This window comes from Arachis stenosperma, chromosome 3 (genome assembly GCF_014773155.1).
Source record: "Arachis stenosperma cultivar V10309 chromosome 3, arast.V10309.gnm1.PFL2, whole genome shotgun sequence".
Classification (NCBI taxonomy): domain Eukaryota; kingdom Viridiplantae; phylum Streptophyta; class Magnoliopsida; order Fabales; family Fabaceae; genus Arachis; species Arachis stenosperma.
In genome coordinates, this window is record NC_080379.1 from 38,738,108 (window position 1) to 38,755,896 (window position 17,789).

Sequence of the window (17,789 nt, forward strand, 5' to 3'; positions counted from 1 at the left end):
TTTCTTAATTTGAAGGAATGCCACACTTTCAGGAACTACTGAGTATTGATCCCTAATCAGAGACTCCGCTATCCATTCAAATGATAAGATTTATTCACCACTCTTGCATTACCAACACTCCTTTCCCACATGCTTGAAATTTTATTGGAAAAAGAGGAATTAATTGTATGAAATTGAAAATCTAACATCCAAGCAATGAAAAATGGAGGGGTTTTAGTTTCAGTTAATTAGTGGATTGCATGTTAGGGTTCGAAAGGAGAGACGCGAGCAGCACATGGAGAAGATCCGGGAAGGGGTGTGATGAGGTTTCGGTGCGACAGAAGTTCAGTGCAATGGAGGTTTGGTGTAATGGCGGTGTATAGCTGAGAGGCGTCGCCGATGGAATGTGGAGACGCAGACGTATCGTGGTTGAAATGAGGAGCTCGAGGTGACAACCCTGGTTTTAATATTTTTCGACGGAAAATTTTAAATTACAAAATTTTTTTTTCTATAATAATTTAATTAAACGCAGCATTGTGTCCATTGAAATACAGACAAATTTTCTGTCAGTAATTATTTTCCATAAAAAACCACTAATTTTTCGGATAGAATTATCAACAGATTCTCTTTTTCGTTTGTCCCCATCGCTCCAAAAATTTGACCTGTCATCATCAAGTCCGGCCGGTCTCCGATCCCTTTCACAATTCATACAAGTGACATCTTGTACATTGGCGATTTGGCATTGTCTGTGGGGACTAGCCAAATCTTGGCGACATGACGGAGGAATTCGAGGAGCAATCCTCGAGCTATCACAATGAATCCAACCCCCTAAAATCTAACGCGTAAACCACGAAACAATATTCCCCTACCAACCCACGGGAAGGTAACTAGTGTAGCACACCATCAGTCAATCTTTGACAGACAACAAATACGGGAAGACAGAATTTCTAAAAATACCAATGGGCTAGGAGAAAAGGCAATCCAAATAATTCAAGAGCTATTTGAAAAGGTATAAACCCTGGCGGGGTGGATTGCTTCCAAAGAGCGATATCAGCCAGAACACATGAGTCAAGCGACCTCCAGGAGCCGATCAGTGCGAGAAACTGGTGGACGAAATTGTGATCCTCTTTGTATTTGCATAAGATTTATTTAATGGCTATTGGCTATGTGTGGATACAACTCCGTTCAACTTAACCAGCAAGTGTACTGGGTCATCCAAGTAATACCTTACGTGAGTAAGGGTCGATCCCACAGAGATTGTTGGTATGAAGCAAGCTATGGTCACCTTGTATTTGTCAGTTAGGCAGATTTAATTGGTTTATGATGAGTTCAAAAATTAATAATAAACAGAAAATAAAATAGGATAGAAATACTTATGTAAATTAATGGTGGGAATTTCAGATAGGCGTGTGGAGATGCTAGAATCCTCTCGAATCTCTACTTTCTTATTACATTCATCCAATCCTTCTTACTCCTTTCCATGGCAAGCTGTATGTAGGGCATCACCGTCTTCAATGGCTACTTTTGATCCTCTCGGAAAAATGGTCCTATGCGCTGTCACTGCATGGCTAATCGTCTGGAGGCATCACCCTTGTTGATGGCTACATCCCATCCTCTCAGTGAAAATGGTCCAAATGCTCTGTCACGGCACGACTAATCATCTGTCGGTTCTCAATCAGGTTGGAATAGAATCCCTTGATTCTTTTGCGTCTATCACTAACGCCCAGCCTTCAGGAGTTTGAAGCTCGTCACAGTCATTCAATACCGGAATCCTACTCGGAATACCACAGACAAGGTTAGACTTTCCGGATTCCCGGGATCCTACTCGGAATACCATAGACAAGGTTAGACTTTCCGGATCCCCATGAATGCCGCTATCTATCTAGCTTATACCACGAAGATTCTGTTGAGAAATCTAAGAGATATGCGCCCGGCCTAAAGTAGAACGGAAGTGGTTGTCAGTCACGCGCGTTCATAGGTGATGACAAGTCATCATATACCCATTTTTCAAGCTAATTTCACTTGTTTTGTTAGTTTTTATACACTTTCTTGCATCCTAAGTAAGTGATTTGGAATGAAAATGCATGAGTTCTTTAAATCAAGCAACCACCATGAAATTAATGTTAATCCATGAGGTTTAAGCTAATTTTAATTGAATTTTAATTGATTTATAAGCCTCTTGAATTTAGTGATACTTTGAGTGGTTGTTTTGGTTTATTGTAGGTGAAGAAAAAAAAAAAGAAGAAAACGTGGCCTAAAGAAAGCGTGACTCAAGGAGAAGGAAGCGTGGTTAAAGGAATGAGAAGTGTGCCGCATGGAAGGGAGGAAGCAAACATTGCCCTCCACAAGGGCACACTGCCCTCTAGGAGGGCAACATAAGGAAACAAGCTTGAGAAGCAATTCTGCCCTGCCCTCCTCAAGGGCAATGTCGGGCTCACAAGGGCAGAATCATGATGAAGCAAAGTGAGGATGAAGCAAATTTTGGCTAAGTTAAAATCTGGGCGCTCACAGCATGACCATGCCTACTTCAAAGGGCTATAACTTGAGCTACAGACGTCCGATTGATGTGCTTCCAGTTGCGTTGGAAAGCTGACATTCAGAGCTTTCCAACGATATATAGAAATACATATTTGGCGTCCAATTGAGGCAGGAACGAAAGGCATCTTTAAGGGTCAAAAATAAGCAAAAATAAACCAAGGAAAAGGAGTAGCGTGTGCATCCACCAAGTTTCGAACTTGGAACTTCATCTTTTGGAAACTCTGCCCTGCCCTGCGCTTGTGTGTGGCAGCATCATGCGCGCACCAATTTTGATTCTGGCGCACAATTCTTTCCTTGGTAGCACCAACGCGCGCACCGTGGCCGATCCTGGCGCACCAAACCTTTCCTGCCCTGCCTTTGGCACGGGCAGGGCAGCATCTTTGCGCACCAACAAGCGTCCCAAGCATCTTTGCCGCACCAAGCTCGCCCAAGGCCGCACCAAGTCTCGCGCCAAGCATCAATTTTCTGCCCTGCCCTCCACAAGGGCAGGGCAGCCTCCTGGAAGCAATTTTCCTTCATGGGCTGAAATTGAATTAAAAACCCAATTTAATTCATTTCTTCACCAAATCAAAAGCCCATCCAAATTCCAAAATCCAAGAATAGAAAGTGTATAAATAGGAGCTAGTTTTATGTAATTGGGGGCTGGAGACTTTATTTTTGAATTTTCCTTTCTACTTGCATTTTAAACTTTGGGATTTCTTAGAGAATTAGGAAGGAGAATTGATCTCTCTTCTTCCTAGTTCTTGCTTGAGCACTCTTCACTTTTCTTGCTTTGGATCTTGGGTGAAGAATTGAAGAACTTCTGTTTCAATCTCACCTTGAGATCTCTTCTTTAATTTTCTGCATAATTGAATTCTATTTTATGCTCATTTCTTCTTTTTCTGATTTCTGCACTTTGCTTTCCTTTACTTCTTCTGCAATTGTTCTTGTTGGATCAAGGAAGGATTTGAGATCTAGACTTGTTATCTAGTCTCCTCCAATCCTGAGATCTTCAATCAATTTTAATTTGCTGCAACTTAAGCATTGCTTTTCTGTTTTAAATTCTTCAAGGCATTTTACTCTTTCGCTTAATATCTACTACAATTCAATTCATCTTTAGTTCTTCTGTTTGTTGCAATTTACTTTCTCTTGTTTAACTTCTTTAATTTCTAGCACCCACTCCCCTTTACATTTAATGCAATTTACATTTCTTGTCATTTAAGATTCTTGCAATTTTACTTTCTTGTTCTTTAAGTTTCCTGCAATTTTACTTTCTGCACTTTAATTTTCCTTGCTATTTAATTTCTGTTGGTTACACTTCATCCAAATTCACTTCAATGTTAGCTTGACTAAACTAATCACCCACTAAAGTTGCTTGATCCATCAATCCCTGTGGGATCGACCTCACTCTAAGTGAGTTATTACTACTTGATGCGACCCGGTATACTTGCCGGTTGGATTTGTGTGTTGGAAATTCATTTTTCCACAAAAACACCATCAAGTTTTTGGCGCCGTTGTCGGGGATTGATTAGATCAACAATGATTAAGTGGGTGAGAAGTCTAGATCAAGCATTTTCTTTTTTTGGTTCTCTGTTTTAAAGTTGAAATCAAGGTGTTTGTGTTTTTGCCTCACTAAGCAAAACTCATATCTGATATGAGTAATTTCAATTTTCATTGGTGTTGTGTTCTACAAAATTCAAATGGAGTTCACCTCATCTTTTAATCAAACAAACTTCATGGGATATTACCCACCATCACAATATGATTCAAGTCATTATTCTAATTATGGTTGGGAATACCACCAGGAAGACACAAATTCTGAGCACTCCAATCCATGGAGGTTTGCTTCAGAACCCCAAGATGAGCAAGAGAATTATGAGGGATACCAACCACCACCACAAAATGATTCATATCATTATCCTCATGGTGGATGGGAGTATCACCAAGAAACTGCAAATTCTGAGCAGTCAAATCACATGAAAAATTATCCACCCTTACTTCCCAGTTTCTCATTTCAAAATTCTTCATCATTTGATTATGCCTCAACACAAAATTTCCTCCAAGATCCATACAACTCATCTCACCAACCACAAAATTACTCTCAACCTTTATCCTTTGAGCTAGTGGCTGAGGATCCCCTTCAAAAGTCCAGAGAATTATTGGAAAGACAAGAACAAATTATGGAAGAACAAAAACAACGCTGGACAGAACAAGAATTCCTCCTCAAGAAAACAGAAGGGCATGTAGAGCAAAGGAAGATTCATTCAGGATCACCAAGTTTTAAGGATGAGGAACAATCTGTGAGTGAAGAAGAGGAAGAAGAGGTTCCTATATCAATTGAAATTTCAATGGAGGAAGAGCAAGATGAGGAGGCTACTGTATCAAGTGAACTTTCAATGAAGAACAAGGTGGTTGAAAATGAAATTGCACTTGAGATGACAAGGGAACATGAAGACTCACAACTCTCACAAACTTTCCTGACCCAACAACTCTCAACACTTGAATCCATGATTGAAAGGTATGAAGAGGAGATGAAGAAAGCTTGGGAAGATCAACAAACCTCCTCCATGAAAGAGCTACTAAAGCAAATGTTGAGTGTAAAAGAGGAAGTGGAAGAACAAGCTAGTGAGGGGGATAATCAAGAACGTCCAAACTCAAGGAAAACAGAGAGGCACATGAAGGACAAGCTCATTGAACCACCAATTCAAAAGGCTCTAGATGAAGATCAAACTCCAAAAATCACACAGCAACCATGTCTTGACATCCAAGAAGTGAAGGCAACTAACAAAAGCACCAATCCTGTCCCTGAACTAGCAAGCAAGCTCAATCAAGCCAAATTCAAAGGGAAGCTTGCTGAGAGGAAACCAAGAAAGGGGACAAAAGCTGAAACTTCTCACCCCTTGAAGTCATTCCTCTTAACCAATTGGAAGAAGAGGAAGAAAGTGAATAACAACATGTCAAGCTAATGACACTAAAAGAGCACTTGTTGGGAGGTAACCCAACCGTAGGTAACATTTCTTCTCTGCTTTGTTTTCGTTCTTTACTTTGTTTAAATTCAATAAATGGGCATATGGTTACATTCTAAGTTTGGTGTTGTCTTGCAACAACTTGTTTTCAATCTTTTTGGATGAGTGCATCAAATCAAAAATGGAAGTGACACACTAAGATTCTAAGTTTGGTGTGCCACTTAATTCTCTATGCAATTCATTAAGCAACACCACTTGTCTGCATAATCATAAGGCCTTGGCAGTGTTGTTTTTCTTTTGGTTTGACACTTTATTACTCTGTTTACTTTAGTTATTTCTTTATTTTTAATACTTCCACTTATTTTGCTTCTTAACTGTTTTTGTTAATATATCACCAAGAGATCCTTATTCATGACATATTCTTCACTTGGTGATTGTATTTAACAAATAACAGTTTCACTTGCTTAGTTTTAATTCAAATAAATTGACATATGATTGCATTCTAAGTTTGGTGTTGCTATGCAACAAAATTTGGTTCAAATACTTACAAGATACTTGCATCAATTCCAAGAGAAAGTGTCACACTAAGTTTTGTGTGCCATCTATATTTTTATGCAATGTATCATGCACACCAACTTATATTTGCAATCACTATGTCTCTGTCTCTTGTGCCTTGATTTTTATCTTAAATTTTGCTTGCTTAAAATACATGTGCTACTAACATTTCATTGTGTAAGACATTCATGATCCATTTTAGACCCCACCACCATTGTTCTAATTGTTGCTTGAGGAAGAGCAAGCATTCTGATTTGGTATGGGAAGGAGAAGAATGGGAGGAAAATGACAACAATAGAGAAGATGGACTACAAGGTTGTAAAGTTCCTTTTCCTCTCACTTGTTTCTAACACTTTAAATTGCATGATTGTCTTTATATTTTCTGTATACATGTGTGGTATGACTAAGCATAGCTTGAATTTGATTTGAAATATGTTGTTGTGACATTATGACTACCAACTTGAGTTTTGTAAATTCAAAAGCAAAAAAGCATCATGATCATAAACAAACAAGGAATTAAAGAAGAATTTAGCATGTGCATACAAGTATTGGAAAGCTAGTATGTTTGATTGTTGCTCAATTGCATTAGATTTTATTTAATTGAAGTTTTTCATCTAGTACATTTTGTGAAATCTTTTGAAATCATGAAAACCTTGAAGAAGCAAATACAATTAAAGCAAGAAAAGAAAAAGGGAAAGAATGAGAAAGTTGAAGGCTCTGAGTACCAATGGCAATTTATTTGCTAAGTGCTTGTGGTGTTTATGTATCAAGCCAAATGCTTGAAAACAAAACACTTAGAAGTCAAGGCTAGGCTCAAGTGCAAAAGCACTCCCTCAAAGCTCAAGGCTCTGAGCATCAATGATTAGAGAGTCAAGAAAAGAAAAGAAAATATGAGCTTAATGAAGTCCTCTAATTAAATGCTTGTGGTGCTTATGTGTCAAGTGGTAATACTTGAAAACAAAGCATTTAGAAGTCGTAGCTTTGTTATTAACTCATGGGGCAAAGCACCCAAAAGGAGAAAAAAAAAAAGAGAAAAAAAAATCAAAAGCTTGTTTCAAGGAAGAATTATAAGAAAAAGATTTCATAAAATAAGCTAGATAGAAGCATCAATCATTTACATCTCTTTTGTAATTGTAGCATGCATAGAAAACTAGCTTGCCATGAACATTGAGTCGCTATTCTTCTTACCTTGGATTGTCAATCTTTATTGCATGATTCTTTTCTTGCTTGGGGACAAGCAAGGTTTAAGTTTGGTGTTGTGATGACAAGTCATCATATACCCATTTTTCAAGCTAATTTCACTTGTTTTGTTAGTTTTTATACACTTTCTTGCATCCTAAGTAAGTGATTTGGAATGAAAATGCATGAGTTCTTTAAATCAAGCAACCACCATGAAATTAATGTTAATCCATGAGGTTTAAGCTAATTTTAATTGAATTTTAATTGATTTATAAGCCTCTTGAATTTAGTGATACTTTGAGTGGTTGTTTTGGTTTATTGTAGGTGAAGAAAAAAAAAAAAGAAGAAAACGTGGCTTAAAGAAAGCGTGACTCAAGGAGAAGGAAGCGTGGTTAAAGGAATGAGAAGTGTGCCGCATGGAAGGGAGGAAGCAAACATTGCCCTCCACAAGGGCACACTGCCCTCTAGGAGGGCAACATAAGGAAACAAGCTTGAGAAGCAATTCTGCCCTGCCCTCCTCAAGGGCAATGTCGGGCTCACAAGGGGCAGAATCATGATGAAGCAAAGTGAGGATGAAGCAAATTTTGGCTAAGTTAAAATCTGGGCGCTCACAACATGACCATGCCTACTTCAAAGGGCTATAACTTGAGCTACAGACGTCCGATTGATGTGCTTCCAGTTGCGTTGGAAAGCTGACATTCAGAGCTTTCCAACGATATATAGAAATCCATATTTGGCGTCCAATTGAGGCAGGAACGAAAGGCATCTTTAAGGGTCAAAAATAAGCAAAAATAAACCAAGGAAAAGGAGTAGCGTGTGCATCCACCAAGTTTCGAACTTGGAACTTCATCTTTTGGAAACTCTACCCTGCCCTTGGCGCGGGCAGGGCAGCATCTTGTGTGTGGCAGCATCATGCGCGCACCAATTTTGATTCTGGCGCACAATTCTTTCCTTGGCAGCACCAACGCGCGCACCGTGGCCGATCCTGGCGCACCAAACCTTTCCTGCCCTGCCCTTGGCACGGGCAGGGCAGCATCTTTGCGCACCAACAAGCGTCCCAAGCATCTTTGCCGCACCAAGCTCGCCCAAGGCCGCACCAAGTCTCGCGCCAAGCATCAATTTTCTGCCCTGCCCTCCACAAGGGCAGGGCAGGCTCCTGGAAGCAATTTTCCTTCATCTGCTGAAATTGAATTAAAAACCCAATTTAATTCATTTCTTCACCAAATCAAAAGCCCATCCAAATCCCAAAATCCAAGAATAGAAAGTGTATAAATAGGAGCTAGTTTTATGTAATTGGGGGCTGGAGACTTTATTTTTGAATTTTCCTTTCTACTTGCATTTTAAACTTTGGGATTTCTTAGAGAATTAGGAAGGAGAATTGATCTCTCTTCTTCCTAGTTCTTGCTTGAGCACTCTTCACTTTTCTTGCTTTGGATCTTGGGTGAAGAATTGAAGAACTTCTGTTTCAATCTCACCTTGAGATCTCTTCTTTAATTTTCTGCATAATTGAATTCTATTTTCTGCTCATTTCTTCTTTTTCTGATTTCTGCACTTTGCTTTCCTTTACTTCTTCTGCAATTGTTCTTGTTGGATCAAGGAAGGATTTGAGATCTAGACTTGTTATCTAGTCTCCTCCAATCCTGAGATCTTCAATCAATTTTAATTTGCTGCAACTTAAGCATTGCTTTTCTGTTTTAAATTCTTCAAGGCATTTTACTCTTTCGCTTAATATCTACTACAATTCAATTCATCTTTAGTTCTTCTGTTTGTTGCAATTTACTTTCTCTTGTTTAACTTCTTTAATTTCTAGCACCCACTCCCCTTTACATTTAATGCAATTTACATTTCTTGTCATTTAAGATTCTTGCAATTTTACTTTCTTGTTCTTTAAGTTTCCTGCAATTTTACTTTCTGCACTTTAATTTTCCTTGCTATTTAATTTCTGTTGGTTACACTTCATCCAAATTCACTTCAATGTTAGCTTGACTAAACTAATCACCCACTAAAGTTGCTTGATCCATCAATCCCTGTGGGATCGACCTCACTCTAAGTGAGTTATTACTACTTGATGCGACCCGGTATACTTGCCGGTTGGATTTGTGTGTTGGAAATTCATTTTTCCACAAAAACACCATCAATAGGTGAGAATGATGATGAGTGTCACGGATCATCACATTCATCAAGTTGAAGTGCAACGTATATCTTGGAATAAGAATAAAAGAGAATTGAATATAAAGTAATGGTAATTGTATTGAAACTTGAGGTACAGCAGAGCTCCACACCCTTAATCTATGGTGTGCAGAAACTCCACCGTTGAAAATACATAAGTGAAAGGTTCAGGCATGGCCGAATGGCCAGCCCCCATGGTCTAAGGACTATGTGCCCCCAGATGTTCCTTAGATCTAAAGTGATCAAAAGATGTCTAATACAATAATTAAAAGTCCTATATATACTAGACTAGCTACTAGGGTTTACATGAGTAAGTAATTGATGCATAAATCCACTTCCGGGGCCCACTTGGTGTATGCTTGGGCTGAGCTTGATCTACCCACGAGCTGAGTCTTTTCTTGGAGTTGAACGCCGAGTTATAGCGTGTTTCTGGCGTTCAACTCCGGGTTATGACGTGTTTCTGGCGTTTAACTCCAGACAGCAGCATGTACTTGGCGTTGAGCGCCACTTTACGTCGTCAATTTCCGAATAAAGTATAGACTATTATATATTGCTGGAAAGCTCTGGATGTCTACTTTCCAACGCCATTGAGAGCGCGCCATTTGGAGTTCTGTAGCTCCAAAAAATCCATTTTGAGTGCAGGGAGGTCAGAATCCAACAGCATCAGTAGTCCTTTTGTCAGCCTTTTTTCAGAGTTTTGCTCAAGTCCCTCAATTTCAGCCAGAAATTACCTGAAATCACAGAAAAACACACAAACTCATAGTAAAGTCCAGAAATGTGAATTTAACATAAAAACTAATGAAAACATCCCTAAAAGTAGCTTGAACTTACTAAAAACTACCTAAAAACAATGCCAAAAAGCGTATAAATTATCCGCTCATCACAACACCAAACTTAAATTGTTGCTTGTCCCCAAGCAACTGAAAATCAAATAGGATAAAAAGAAGAGAATATACTATAAATTCCAGAATATCAATGAATATTAATTATAATTAGATGAGCGGGACTTGTAGCTTTTTGCTTCTGAACAGTTTTGGCATCTCACTTTTTCCTTTGAAGTTTAGAATGATTGGCTTCTCTAGGAACTTAGAATTTCGGATAGTGTTATTGACTTTCCTAGTTAAGCATGTTGATTCTTGAACACAGCTACTTGTGAGTCTTGGCCGTGGCTCTAAGCACTTTGTTTTCCAGTATTACCACCGGATACATAAATGCCACAGACACATAGCTGGGTGAACCTTTTCAGATTGTGACTCAGCTTTGCTAGAGTCCCCAGTTAGAGGTGTCCAAAGCTCTTAAGCACACTCTTTTGCTTTGGATCCTTTTTACCTTTGCCTTTTGGTTTTAAGGGCTATTGGCTTTTTCTGCTTGCTTTTTTTTCTTTTTTCTTTCTAAATCTTTTTTTTTGCCATTTTTTTTCTTTTTTTTTCGCAAGCCTTTGCTTTTTTCACTGCTTTTTCTTGCTTCAAGAATCAATTTTATGATTTTTCAGATCATCAATAACATTTCTCTTTGTTCATCATTCTTTCAAGAGCCAACAGTTTTAACATTCATAAACAACAAGATAAAAAATATGCACTGTTCAAGCATTCATTCAGAAAACAAAAAGTATTGTCACCACATCAATATAATTAAACTAAATTCAAGGATAAATTCGAAATTCATGTACTTCTTGTTCTTTTGAATTAAAGCATATTTCATTTAAGAGAGGTGAAGGATTAATGAATTTTATTCATAGCTTTAAGACATGGTTACTACATACTAATGATCATGAAGTAGAGACACAAAATATAGATAAACATAACATAGAAACCGAAAAACAGAAAGAAATAAGAACAAGGAATGAATCCACCTTAGTGGCGTCTTCTTCTTGAAGGACCAACAATGTCCTTAAGCTCTTCTATGTCCCTTTCTTGCCTTTGTTGCTCCTCCCTCATTGCTCTTTGGTCTTCTCTTATTTCATGGAGAATGATGGAGTGCTCATGATGTTCCACCCTTAATTGTTCCACATTGTGGCTCAAATCTTCTAAGGAAGTGTTGAGTTATTTCCAATAGTTGTTGGGAGAAAAGTGCATCCCTTGAGGCATCTCAGGGATTTCTTGATGATGAGCTTCCTCATGCATCTCTTGAGAACCGTGGAGGGTCTCTCTTGCTTGCTCCATCCTCTTCTTAGTGATGGGCTTATCCTCTTCAATGGAGATGTTTCCTTCTATGATAACTCCAGCTGAGTAACATAGATGGCAAATAAGGTGAGGAAAAGCTAGCCTTGCCATGGTGGAGGGCTTTTCGGCTATTTTGTAGAATTCATTGGAGATGACTTCATGAACTTCTATTTCCTCTCCAATCATGATGCTATGAATCATGATGGCCCGATCCACAGTAACTTCAGATCGGTTGCTAGTGGGAATGATGGAGCGTTGAATGAACTCCAACCATCCTCTAGCCACAGGCTTGAGGTCCAGTCTTCTTAGTTGAACTGGCTTGCCTTTGGAGTCTCTCTTCCATTGAGCTCCTTCCACACATATGTCCATAAGGACTTGGTCCAACCTTTGATTAAAGTTGACCCTTCTAGTGTAGGGGCGTACATCTTCTTGCATCATGGGCAAGTGAAACGCCAACCTCACATTTTCCGGACTAAAATCTAAGTAATTCCCCCGAACCATTGTGAGATAATTCTTTGGACTCGGGTTCATACTTTGATCATGGTTCCTAGTGATCCATGCATTGGCATAGAACTCTTGAACCATTAATATTCCGACTTGTTGCATGGGGTTGGTTAGGACTTTCCAACCTCTTCTTCGGATCTCATGTCGGATCTCCGGATACTCATTTTTCTTGAGCTTAAAAGGGACCTCAGGGATCACCTTCTTCTTTGCCACAACATCATAGAAGTGGTCTTGATGGCTTTTGGAGATGAATCTTTCCATCTCCCATGACTCGGAGGTGGAAGCTTTTGTCTTCCCTTTTCCTTTTCTAGAGGATTCTCCAGCCTTAGGTGCCATTGATGGTAATGGAAAAACAAAAAAATCTTATGCTTTTACCACACCAAACTTAAAATATTGCTCGCCCTCGAGCAAGAGAAGAAAGAAGAGAAGAAGAAGAAGAAGAAAATATGGAGGAGAGGGAGAGATGGTGTTTCGGCCAAGGGGAAGAAGAGGGGATTTGTGTTATGTGAAAATAAAGTAGAATGGAAGGGTTTATATAGGGAAAGGGGTGAGGGTAGGTTCGGCCATTTTAGGGTGGGTTTGGGTGGGAAAGATTTTTGAATTTTGGAGGTAGGTGGGGTTTATGGGGAAGAGTGGATGGATGTGAGTGGTGAAGAGGTGATGGGGAAGAGAGATTGAGGTGATTGGTGAAGGGTTTTGGAAAGTGTGACATGGGGAAGAGTGTTATAGCATTAGGAGGTAAGGTGGGAATATGTTAGGTGGGGATCCTGTGGGGTCCACAGATCCTGAGGTGATCCAGTGGGGTCCACAGATCCTGAGGTGTCAAGGAATTCCATTCCTGCACCAAATAGGCATGTAAAATGCCTTTGTATACCATTCTGGCGTTTAAATGCCGAGGTGATACACGTTCTGGGCGTTCAACGCCCATGTAAAGCATGTTCTGGGCGTTCAACGCCCATGTTAAGCATGTTCTGGGCGTTCAACGCCCATATGTAGCATGTTTCTGGCGTTGAACGCCAGTTTCATGCTTGTTACTGGCGTTCAGCGCCAGCTTTTCTTAAGGCACATTCCTGGCATTCAAACGCCAGAATGTTGCTTGTTTCTGGTGTTCAGCGCCAGATTCATGCTCTGTTCTGGCGTTGAACGCCAGCCAGATGCTCCTTACTGGCGTTGAACGCCAGTCTGTGCTTCCTCCAGGGTGTGATTTTTCTTCTGCTATTTTTGATTCTGTTTTTAATTTTTATATTTTTTTCGTGACTCCACATGATCATGTACCTAATAAAACACAAAATAACAATAAAATAAAATAAAATAAAAATTAAATAAAATTGGGTTGCCTCCCAACAAGCGCTTCTTTAATGTCAATAGCTTGACAGTGGGCTCTCATGGAGCCACAAAGGTAATCAGGTCAATGTTGTATAGTCCCAACACCAAACTTAGAGTTTGGATATGGGGTCTTAACACCAAACTTAGTGTTTGGTTGTGGCCTCCCAACACCAAACTTAGAGTTTGACTGTGGGGGCTCTTCTTGACTCTGAACTGAGAGAAGCTCTTTGTGCTTACTCTCTTTTGTCACAGAGGGTTGGCCATGTGCCTTAAACACAAGGTAGTCCCCATTCAATTGAAGGACTAATTCACCTCTGTTGACATCTATCACAGCTCCTGTTGTGGCTAGGAAAGGTCTTCCAAGGATGATGCATTCATCCTCTTCCTTCCTAGTGTCTAAGATTATGAAATCAGCAGGGATGTAAAGGCCTTCAACCTTTACTAACACGTCCTCTACTATTCCATAAGCTTGTCCCAATGACTTGTCTGCCAATTGTAATGAGAACAAGGCAGGTTGTACCTCAATGATCCCCAGCTTCTCCATTACAGAGAGTGGCATAAGATTTATCCCTGACCCCAGATCACATAGAGCTTTTTCAAAGGTCATGGTGCCTATGGTACAAGGTATTAAGAACTTGCCAAGATCTTGTCTCTTTTGAGGTAAAATTTGCTGAATCCAGGTATCCAGTTCACTAAGGAGCAAGGGAGGTTCACTTTCCCAAGTCTCATTACCAAACAACTTGGCATTCCGCTTCATGATAGCTCCTAAATATTGAGCAACTTGCTCTCCATTCACATCTTCATCCTCTTCAGAGGAAGAATAGTCTTCAAAGCTCATGAATGGCAGAAAAAGATTTAATGGAATCTCTATGGTCTCTATATGAGCCTCAGATTCCTTTGGATCCTTAATAGGAAACTCCTTCTTGCTTGAGGGACGTCCTAGGAGGTCTTCCTCACTAGGATTTTTGTCCTCCTCCTCCCTTGTGCATTCGGCCATGTTGATTACATCAATGGCCTTACACTCTCCTTTTGGATTCTCTTCTGTATTGCTTGGGAGAATACTGGGAGGAGTTTCAATGACTTTCTTACTCAGCTGGCCCACTTGTGCCTCCAGATTTCTGATGGAGGATCTTGTTTCACTCATGAAACTAAAAGTGGCCTTTGACAGATCAGAGACTAGATTGGCTAAATTAGAAGTGTTTTGTTCAGAATTCTCTGTCTGTTGCTGAGAAGATGATGGAAAAGGCTTGCTATTGCTCAGCCTATTGCATCCACCATTGTTAAAGCCTTGTTGAGGCTTTTGTTGATCCTTCCATGAGAAATTTGGATGATTTCTCCATGATGAATTATAGGTGTTTCCATAAGGTTCACCCATGTAATTGACCTCTACCATTGCAGGGTTCTCAGGATCATAAGCTTCTTCAGAAGCTGCCTCTTTAGTACTGTTGGATGCATTTTGCCATCCATTCAGACTTTGAGAGATCATGTTGACTTGCTGAGTCAACACTTTGTTCTGAGCCAATATGGCATTCAGAGCATCAATCTCAAGAACTCCCTTCCTCTGAGGTGTCCCATTATTCACGGAATTTCTCTCAGAAGTGTACATACATTGGTTATTTGCAACCATGTCAATGAGTTCTTGAGCTTCTGCAGGTGTTTTCTTTAGGTGAATTGATCCACCTGTAAAATGGTCCAATGACATTTTCGAAAATTCAGATAGACCATAATAGAATATATCTAATATGGTCCATTCTGAAAACATGTCAGATGGACACCTTTTGGTCAACTACTTATATCTTTCCCAAGCTTCATAGAGGGATTCACCATCTTTTTGTTTGAAGGTCTAAACATCCACTCTAAGCTTGCTCAGCTTTTGAGGAGGAAAGAATTTATCCAAGAAGGCTGTGACCAGCTTATCCCAAGAGTCCAGGCTATCCTTAGGTTGTGAATCCAACCATATTCTAGCTTTGTCTCTTACAGCAAAAGGGAAAAGCATGAGCCTGTAGACTTCAGGATCTACTCCATTCGTCTTAACAGTCTCACAAATTTGCAAGAACTCAGTTAAAAACTGGTAAGGATTTTCAGATGGAAGTCCATAAAACTTGCAGTTCTGTTGCATTAAAGCAACTAGTTGAGGCTTAAGCTCAAAATTATTGGCTCCAATGGCAGGAATGGAGATGCTTCTTCCATCAAATTTGGACGTTGGCTTTGTGAAGTCACCAAGCATTCTCCTTGCATTATTATTATTTTCGGCTGCCATCTCCTTCTCTTGTTCTAATGTTTCTGAAATGTTACCTTTAGATTGTTGTAACTTAGCTTCTCTTAATTTTCTCTTCAGAGTCCTTTCAGGTTCTGGATCAATTTCAACAAGAGTGCCTTTTTCCTTGTTCCTGCTCATATGAAAGAAAAGAAAACAAGAAAAGAAGAGGAATCCTCTATGTCACAGTATAGAGATTCCTTTATGTTAGTAGAAGAAGAAAGGGGAGAAGAATGTAGAAGAATGGGTTCGGATATGTAGATGAAGAGAGGTGAAGAGAAGTGTTAGTAAATAAATAAGTAAATAGAATAAGAAAAGAGAGAGAGAATTTCGAAAATAACTTTGAAAAGGGGATTAGTATTTTCGAAAATTAAATATAAGATATAATTAAAATTAAAATTTAAAACAATTAAAAAGAATTTTTTGAAAAAGAGAGAGGTATTTTCGAAAATTGAAGAGGGAAAAGTAGTTAGGTGGTTTTGAAAAAGATAAGAAACAAACAAAAAGTCAAATAGTTAGTTAAAAAAAATATTAAAATCAAATTTGAAAAGATAAGAAGATAAGAAGTTAGATAAGATATTTTAAAATCACATTTTGAAAAAGATAATTTTTTTTAAATTAAAATTAATTACTAACAAGAAACTAAAAGATAAGATTCTAGAACTTAATGATTGAACCTTTCTTAACAAGCAAGTAACAAACTTCAAATTTTTGAATCAATCACATTAATTGTTAGCTAATTTTCGAAAATTTGATATAAAGGTAAGAAAAAGATTTTGAAAAATATTTTGAAAAAGATTTTTGAAATTTTCGAAAAATAGAAAAAAAATGAAAAGGATATAATTTTTGAAAAAGATTTTGAAAAGATAAGATTTTTAAAATTGATAATTTGACTTGACTTGTAAGAAACAACTATTTTTGAAAATTTTTGACCAAGTCAACCCAAAATTTCGAAAATTTGGAGAGAAAAAAGGAAAAGATATCTTTTTGATTTTTGAATTTTTAATTATGAGAGAGAAAAATACGAAAATGACCCAAAACATGAAAATTTTGGATCAAAACACAAAATGCATGCAAGAACACTATGAATGTCAAGATGAACACCAAGAACACTTTGAAGATCATGATGAACATCAAGAACATATTTTTAAAAAATTTTTTTGATGCAAAGAAAACATGCACGACACCAAACTTAGAAATTTTTAATGCATGGATTCTAACAAACGAAAAATGCACATGAAAAACAACAAACAACACAAAACAAGAAAACATCAAGATCAAACAAGAAGACTTGTCAAGAACATCTTGAAGATCATGAAGAACACTATGAATGCATGGAATTTTCGAAAAATGCAAGAAAAAATTTTAAAAGCATGCAATTGACACCAAACTTAAAAATTGACTCAAGACTCAAACAAGAAACACAAAATATTTTTGGTTTTTATGATTTTCTAATTTTTTTTTTGGATTTTTATTAATTTTTTCGAAAATAAAGTTTGGAAAAACGAAAAAGAAAAGAAAAATTTTGAAAAAGATTTTTGAAAATTTTTTTTTTGAAAAGAAAATTACCTAATCTGAGTAACAAGATGAACCGTCAGTTGTCCATACTCGAACAATCCCCGGCAACGGCGTCAAAAACTTGGTGGACGAAATTGTGACCCTCTTTGTATTTGCATGAGATTTATTTAATGGCTATTGGCTATGTGTGGACACAACTCCGTTCAACTTAACCAGCAAGTGTACTGGGTCATCCAAGTAATACCTTACGTGAGTAAGGGTCGATCCCACAGAGATTGTTGGTATGATGCAAGCTATGATCACCTTGTATTTGTCAGTTAGGCAGATTTAATTGGTTTATGATGAGTTCGAAAATTAATAATAAACAGAAAATAAAATAGGATAGAAATGCTTATGTAAATTAATGGTGGGAATTTCAGATAGGCGTGTGGAGATGCTAGAATCCTCTCGAATCTCTACTTTCTTATTACATTCATCCAATCCTTCTTACTCCTTTCCATGACAAGCTATATGTAGGGCATCACCGTCTTCAATGGCTACTTTTCTTCCTCTCGGGAAAATGGTCCTATGCGCTGTCACTGCATGGCTAATCGTATGGAGGCATCACCCTTGTTGATGGCTACATCCCATCCTCTCAGTAAAAATGGTCCAAATGCT

At 38.4% G+C, this 17,789-nt stretch overlaps 1 non-coding gene across 1 annotated transcript; it reads left to right on the forward strand.

Annotated features, from left to right (window-relative positions):
- Positions 1–15,117: 15,117 nt before the first annotated feature.
- On the forward strand, positions 15,118–15,221 carry LOC130972429 (small nucleolar RNA R71). Its single transcript, XR_009083597.1, has one exon. It is a non-coding gene; the product is annotated as a small nucleolar RNA R71 (small nucleolar RNA).
- The last annotated feature ends 2,568 nt before the right edge of the window (positions 15,222–17,789 follow it).